The sequence below is a fragment of the Scylla paramamosain genome, chromosome 33, assembly GCF_035594125.1.
Source record: "Scylla paramamosain isolate STU-SP2022 chromosome 33, ASM3559412v1, whole genome shotgun sequence".
In the NCBI taxonomy this organism is placed as follows: Eukaryota; Metazoa; Arthropoda; class Malacostraca; order Decapoda; family Portunidae; genus Scylla; species Scylla paramamosain.
This window is the reverse complement of record NC_087183.1, coordinates 5,926,221-5,934,867: the sequence shown is the minus strand read 5'-3', so window position 1 is coordinate 5,934,867 and position 8,647 is coordinate 5,926,221.

Genomic DNA, 8,647 nt, shown 5'->3' with positions numbered 1-8,647 from the left:
TAGTAGTAGTAATAGTAGTAGTAGTAGTTTTATAGTATTAAGTTAACAAAGTAAGTAGTGGAACTTAGTAATAATAATAGCTAGTTACTCTGGTAGGGTGACACAGATAGCAGCAGTAGTAGTAAGACGGTGTAGGAGAAAGAGGACGCAGAAAGTGCTGTAGCAGAGGAGAGTGTGGGTGATTTTGTCATATTTCAAGCTGGTGATTACGTTACGCTATGGATCGCTGCACCTTGAACCTAGAATCAGTTATTTATTATTGCTATTCTCACCATCAGAGGGATCGTACCCGTGAGCAATAATTGTCGTGCGTCATGGGAGAGTAAAAAGTTAAATAGAAAAAAAAAGGCAGGATCGTGGACAGGATAATAGCATAGCGATGAGAAAATTAAATACACGGGTTTATTTCGGCTCCATTCTATTTCTGTCAACTGTGGCTCTCTCTCTCTCTCTCTCTCTCTCTCTCTCTCTCTCTCTCTCTCTCTCTCTCTCTCTCTCCCCTGGTATTCGATAACAGACTGCCAACTTTCCCTTCGTCATACCTGTGAAACTCTACCTGGTTTTGTTTGTTTATTTGTGAATTTCTACTCCTTCAGGTTTCGTTTCTCTTCCTGGTGGTGGTGGTGGTTGATTCCTCACGGGGTTATTCACTCGTATGGTCGTGGTTTTGTGTCAGTGTTAGCGTGAATAGACAGCTAAATTGTGTTAGTTATGGTTATATTTATAGGATATAGTTGTAGTGGTAGTGGTGGTAGTGGTGGTGGCAGTGGTGGTGGTGGTGGTGGTAGTGGTAGTGGTGATGGTGGTGGTAGAATTAGTAGGAGGTGGAGGAGGAGGACCAGGAGATGGAGGACGAGAAGGAATATATAGTAGTAGCACCACCACCACCACTACCACCAGCAGTGGCAGTGATGGTGATGGTGGTGGCAGCGGTGGTGATAGTGGTTATTGTCGTTACAACCGTTATCATTGCTTGGTACTGTTACTGCATGCTAAGTACGCACCACGTATGCTATTCTTAAAACTATTGTGTCGTGTGTGACTTAGCCTAGCAAACAGTGGTGGTGGTAGTGGTGACTGTGGTGATGGCGGTGGCGGCTGTGGTGGTGGTGTATACAAAAGGGAACTTCAGCCACGCATGAAAAACTCACACCGTTAGACGTTCAAGCTCATGTGCGTTTTGATTGTACACACACACACACACACACACACACACACACACACACACACACACACACACACACACACACACATACACGTACTACACACAGCATCGCCCTACCCTACTGTTGTTGTTGTGTGCGTGTGTGTGTGTGTGTGTGTGTAATGGGTACTTGTTAAACTCTTCGCTCCTAAACATGAGCAATATGAGCTTTTTATTGTTGGAACGTGGAGAGAGAGAGAGAGAGAGAGAGAGAGAGAGAGAGAGAGAGAGAGAGAGAGAGAGAGAGAGAGAGAGAGAGAGATATGGGAAAAAATACTTTCACTTCGCCTATTCAAAAATACGGGAAATTACACATCTTTTATTGTATTGTAGTAGTAGTAGTCGTCGTCGTCGTAGTAGTAGTAGTAGTAGCAGGATCACAACCATCATCATCACTATTATGAGGAGAGTAGTGATGTTTGTAGTATTAGTAGAAGTTGTAATAATAGAAGCAGCAGCAGCAGCAGCCAGCAGCAGCAGGCATAACATGTACTAAGCTCAAGGTTATACATGTGAATGAAGATGTAGTGCGTACGGACAATGGATGCAAACACACACACACACACACACACACACACACACACACACACACACACACACACACACACACACACACACACACACACACACACACACAATCAATAGTATTTCCCTTCTAGATTAGACTTACCTTTAGGATTAATGTTAAGTATTTCCCTACCCCCTCTGTACATTTTCAGTTTGTTAACTGCCTGAATAATAAACCGTTTATTATTATTATTATTATTATTATTATTATTATTATAATTATTATTATTATTATTATTATTATTATTATTATACACACATACACACACACACACACACACACACACACACACACACACACACACACACACACACACACACACACACGGTGACCAAAGGACCTCCCCTTCCCTTAAATCACAGCAGGTCTTCCGGTCCCAACGCTACTTTAATTAGAGGCAGGTGTGGAAGGGTTGAGAGAGAGAGAGAGAGAGAGAGAGAGAGAGAGAGAGAGAGAGAGAGAGAGAGAGAGAGAGAGAGGAGAGAGAGAGAGAGAGAGAGAGAGAGGAGGGGGGGGTAGAAGGAGGAGGGGGAAGGTAATCTTCTCACACGAACGATCGTCAAGTGTTTGAACAGGTAAAGGGAGGAACCTCGTCTCTTCTTCTTCTTCTTCTTCTTCTTCTTCTTCTTCTTCTTTTTCCTCTTCTTCTTCCTTATTATCATTATTATCATCGTCAAACTTGTTGTTGTTGTTGTTGTTGTTTCCTTTTTTTTCTTTTTTTCTTCTTAATTCTCTTCCTTTCTACCAAATATAACAAAGAAAGGATTTACGTACTTAATTCCCCCCTTTCTCTCTCTCTCTCTCTCTCTCTCTCTCTCTCTCTCTCTGAAGTAATTTGATGAACTGTTATCTTTACTCTCACGTCCCGCGGCCGTCTACTTCACGATTGGTAGTTTCCTGTTACTCCACTGCCATCAATCCCTCGTCGATCTACTCTCCACATGTGTACGATCTGCATTACCTGGCTTGGGAGTGATTTCTATTTGATATTCTCACTTGCACAGCCTCGACTTCATTACAGTGTTATTTGTCTTTCCCTCTCTCCGCCCCCTCCCCCCCTCTCCTCTGCCACTCTTGTACGTTATTCTTAGTGTTGCGGTGAGTAAGAAAAAAAGGAAAATAAAAATTGTAGATGTGGTTTAGAAAGGAATGATTTTTTTTTTTCGTGTGTGTGTGTGCACATATGTCTGTGTGTATACATGACTATATGTTTATGTATGTGTATGTTTGTGTATATTTAAGTGAGAGTTTAGCTGATAGTTCTGCGCGCAGAGAGAGAGAGAGAGAGAGAGAGAGAGAGAGAGAGAGAGAGAGAGAGAGAGAGAGAGAGAGATTCATAAATAAATTGATAACACACATGGCTTAACAAATAGACACTGATATAGATAAGCAGACAAATAGATTATTTAAAATAAAGCGCTAGATAGAGATACATAGGTAGATAACTAGATAGACAAATGGATAGATAGAAAGACAGACAGACAGACAGATAGATAGATAGATAGATAAATAGATAAGCAATTAAACATGTAGAAAGGACAGATACACAGGTAGATAGGTAGACAGACAGACAGACAGACAGGTAAGCAGACAGGTGTGGTGGGCGTGACGGGAGTTCAGGTGCAGCGTGACGCACTGTGACGAACGCTCACCTTCACTTTTACCCCCCACGCCCCAACGCTCCCCCCCCCCTCCACCATCTGGCACCCCCGTCTCTCCCATTATTCCCCTCTCACCCCTCCCTTCTCTTCCCCGCCTCTCTTCCTCCTATGTGTGTTTTAGTGAGCCCCTGTAACTCTCTCTCTTCTCTCTCTCTCTCTCTCTCCTCTCTCTCTCTCTCTCTCTCTCTCTCTCTCTCTCTCTCTCTCTCTCTCTCTCTCTCTCTCTCTCTCTCTCTCTCTCTGTTCCCTTTTTTTCCCCTGTCCGCCTACTTGTGCTTGTGGTGAGGGTCACATTCTCTCTCTCTCTCTCTCTCTCTCTCTCTCTCTCTCTCTCTCTCTCTCTCTCTCTCTCTCTCTCTCTCTCTCTCTCTTCTCTCTCTCTCTCTCTCTCTCTCTCTCTGTTTCCTATTCCAATTACTTTTGCTTTTTTGGTGTCATAACTCTCTCTCTCTCTCTCTCTCTCTCTCTCTCTCTCTCTCTCTCTCTCTCTCTCTCTCTCTCTCTCTCTCTCTCTCTCTCTCTCTCTCTCTCTCTCTCTCTCTCTCTCTCTCTCATTCTGGTTGTGTTTGTTCATCTTTTCTGTTCCTTTGTGCTCTCTGAGGCGTGTCAGGTGAGCTTGGACAGGTGCGCAGCGACGCCCATCTATCGAGGGAAAGTTTGCACAGGTAAATATCACGTGACGCGTGGCAGCGGCGGGCGACAGGTGGCCCTCTCTACCTGCGGGCAATAGTGCACTGATGCCTTAAAGGGATGGTCACCCGCGGGCAGTTACACAACCAGAATAAAAAGAACCGCGGAAATGTGGTGTCGTACGCGGTGACAAATTGTCGTACTTATGATCGGACGTGTTGTTCAACTTTCGATTCCTCCGCCGCCGTGGTAACGTTTTGTCATCAGGTCTGTATTTGCTTTTTTGTATAGGTTTGTTTTTTATTCGTCGTCGCGGAGGAAGAGGGGGGAGGATGATGGCGGAAGATGACAAAGGAAGAGTGGAAGGTGGAGACGGAGGGGGGGGAAGATGATATAGGGTGGGGAGGAAGAAGAAGAGGACGAAGAGGAGATGAGTTCAGAAGATTTAGATTAATATGTGGATGTTGTGTATTGTTTTTGTAGCGCATAGTGAATGGTAATAGTAGTAGTAGTAGTAGTAGTAGTAGTAGTAGTAGTAGTAGTAGTAGAAGTAGTAGTAGTAGTAGTAGTAGTAGTAGTAGTAGTAGAAGTAGTAGTAGTAGTAGTAGTAGTAGCAGTAGTAGTAGTAGTAGTAGTAGCTGTTTTCCCTCGTCGTGACTGCAAAATATTTCTCTAATACCGTACTGTAGACACAGACTTTGCGAGAGGCACTAATGGAAACAATCGTGTGGACGTGGCTAGAGACGCAGCGCTCTTATCTATTATTTGAGTTGAGTAAACACAGTAATATCTGATAGAATGAGGTGGGTGTGCCGGATGTGGACAGAGTAGTAGTGGGGGATCTAATAACGCACGGTAATAATTATATGCACATTACAATTTAAACAAAAATGCGTTTAGTCAGTGAATTTCAGAGTAAGTACCGTATTATGTAGTAGGGTTTGGTGGGTGTGCCGGATGTGGCTATGGTGTTGGTGGAGGATGTCATAACGTATGATGATAAATTAAACGTACCATTCTGAAAACTATAATTTGGTGTAAGAAATACATGAAAAAAAAAGGGTAAAATATCTTAACATCATAGGAAAGTGTTAATCTTCAGTTAAACAGGTAAAACAAAAGAAAGAAAAGAAAAAAAAAACTTATGCACGGAAAGCATTTTCATCACTTACGCTTACGCCTGGTTAGATTTTTAACAGTAACCCAAAACGTGTATAGTTGATGAACTTTGGAGTAACTCGGAAAGTGAAAGGACCCGCTGGAAAGTGTGTTACAGTTTCCCCCCAGCAGACGAGTAAGTGTATTTATCTTCCTTCAGGTATATCGCCAGAAATCCGCGTTTCATTCTCACACGGACGGAAAGTCATAAAAAAACAGATAAGTAAATATACACATTTCCATCCATTTTCACTCTTCTCTAAAGCTATCATTAACTCAGAACTAAAAACAAAAAAAAAAAAAAGCAGTATATTAATTTCTTCTCTCATAAACGGGGACAAGACTGCCAGAGTAGCGTGGGGGAGGATGAAGGAGAAAGGTTACAATATGTGAGAGTAGAGGTGAAAGCTACGAGATCCACCCAGGCTACCCCGCGAGTCCTTAGAAAATTGGGAGGCAAGCGGTACATGGGCCGTCACTCGGCTCAGCAGTAGTGTGTGGAATGTAAACTATGCGAATGAATGGGAAGGAAAAGAAAGAGGAGAAAGAGCAGGATGGATAAGGAAAGGGATGATTGGCTGGAAGCGAGGTGGGTTTATGTGAGAGAGAGAGAGAGAGAGAGAGAGAGAGAGAGAGAGAGAGAGAGAGAGAGAGAGAGAGAGAGATACCCAAGCCACAGCAGACCTTGCGGTCTTCACAAGGTGACCTGACCATAGGATTACTAAGGTGATAATAGAAGAAAAGGACAAAGAAAAGGGGAGAGAGAGAGAGAGAGAGAGAGAGAGAGAGAGAGAGAGAGAGAGAGAGAGAGAGAGAGAGAGAGAGAGAGAATTACAGATACCCAAGCCACAGCAGACCTTGCGGTCTTCACAAGGTGACCTGACCTAGGATTACTAAGGTGATAATAGAAGAAAAGGACAAAGAAAAGGGGAGAGAGAGAGAGAGAGAGAGAGAGAGAGAGAGAGAGAGAGAGAGAGAGAGAGAGAGAGAGAGAGAGAGAGAGAGATACCCAAGCCACAGCCAGACCTTGCGGTCTTCACAAGGTGACCTGACCTAGGATTACTAAGGTGATAATAGAAGAAAAGGACAAAGAAAAGGGGAGAGAGAGAGAGAGAGAGAGAGAGAGAGAGAGAGAGAGAGAGAGAGAGAGAGAGAGAGAGAGAGAGAGAGAGAGGATGGGGGAAGGAAAGGGAGATGAGGGGAAAGAGGAGCAGGAAGAAGGAAAGGGATATGAGATGGAAGACGAGCGAGAGAGAGAGAGAGAGAGAGAGAGAGAGAGAGAGAGAGAGAGAGAGAGAGAGAGAGAGGAGGAATGAGGAAGGGGGGATGAAAGTCTACCTGTTAGATTCTCTCTGGAAAAATGTGTGTCGCGGTGCGTTGCGTTGCGCGGGCTGTAGGGATGAGTGGTCAGCAGACAGACACACCGCTAGCTCCCTGTACTCCGAGAAAATAACGCCTGAACTCTCCATACATCACGCTCTTCGCCGCCCTGTGACTCGCAGAGAACATTAATCATTGCGTTATGTTGTGTTCGTGGCGAAAGCTGCGATGATTTTGTAAACTCGAGGCGATAAGTTACGAAACTCTTACCGTCTGTGGCCAGTTCGAGCTCACGCTAGCCAGCCAACCATTCACCCACTCAGCCACTCACCAAGTCAACCCGTCAGTCATTCACCCAGTCACCAGCCATCCAGCCGGCCAGTCAGCCAGTCAGTCACCCAGTCAGTTAGCCAGTCAGTCAGTCAACCAGTCAGCCAGTCATACAGTCAACCAGTCAGCCAGTCATACAGTCACCCAGTCAGCCAGCCAGTCCAGTCAGTCCAGTCAGTCAGCCAGCCAGCCAGCCAACTAGTCACCCAGTCAGTTAGCCAGTCAATCAGTCAACCAGTCAGCCAGTCATACAGTCACCCAATCAGCCAGCCAGCCATTCACCAGTCAGCCAGCCAAGCAACTAACCACTCACCCAGTCAGTCACCCAGACAGCCAGCCAGCCATTCACCCAGTCAGCCACTCGGTCAGTCAGCCAGCCAGCCAGTCATCCAGTCAATCAGTCAGTCACCCAATCAGTCACTAAGACAGCCAGCCAGTCATTCACCCAGTCAGTCAGTCAGTCAGCTAGCCAGCCATCCAGCCAACTAGTCACCCAGCCAGCCAGCCAGCCAGCCAGCCAAGAAGCCAGCCATTCACCCAATCAGTCATTCAACCAGCCAACCATTCATCTAGTCAGCTAGCCAGTGAGAAATTCTTCCAGTCAGTCAGTCAGCCAGCCAGCCAACCAGTCATTCAGTCAGTCACTCAGCCAGCCAATCATTCACCTAGTCAGTCATTCAGCTAGCCAGCTAGTAATCCAATCGGCCATTCAATCTGTCAGCCAGCTAGCCAATCATCTAGTCAGTCACCCAGCCATTCATCCATTCAACTATCCAGCCAAACACCAAGTCAGTCAACCAGGAAGTTAACCAGTTAGTCAGCCAGCCAACCAACCAGTCAGTCAGGCAGCCGCCTCAGACTGTGAGAGTATTGAAAATCCTAAAAAAAATAATAAAGTTACATTGCTTATTAATTTATTATCTCGTTTTAACTTCCTGTCGCCTTCTTTCCACGATCTCTTTCTTGTCATCGCATCTCTTTAGCAAGTTGAACTAGTGCATGTTATTTAAATGCCTCATAGTACCACGCGCCGCGGTGACCTAGAAACAAAGGTCAAAGTCAGCTGGAGAAGATGATGCCATCCTATCTTAGCCCACTGCATGATAAACACTTGAATCTTCTCACGGCAGGAAATTCGTCCCCACACTTGCTTAGAGTTGATGGGAAAGGAATATGATAAATCTGAGAGAGTGAGAAGTGTGTGTGTGTGTGTGTGTGTGTGTGTGTGTGTGTGAGATTCTTTCTCCGGACTACATACAATCCGCCAGTCTGTTGTCGCCTCGCCGCTCTCTCTCTCTCTCTCTCTCTCTCTCTCTCTCTCTCTCTCTCTCTCTCTTGTCTGTTGTTGCTGGGTGCTTGCGACTGATGTGCATACGCCACTGTACTCAACTGACACCAGGACTCTCATATTCCCTACCGCCATATGATAAGAATGTATACTCGTACCTCAAAATTCATAACAAGACCACCTCACAGGCTCCCTACGCACAGCTTACTCTTCCTCTGGCGAATAAGGAGTGTCGCTAGACTATATATTTTGCGTTGCTTTCACTTTATCTGTTTATTTACACTACCTGCTTTTGTTTTATCTATGTCTAGCAAATCAAGTTTTCCCCTCGACTCCAGAAATCTCACCTCCTACAAGTATTTCGTCCAGGGTCGGCGAGATTCATGTCTCAGCTCTCAGGCTGTTCAGGATGCCGGGTGCGGTGTGGGTGTGTCCAGTGGGTGGTGGTGTCGTCATAAAGGAACACAAAGGAATGGTAAATACCAACA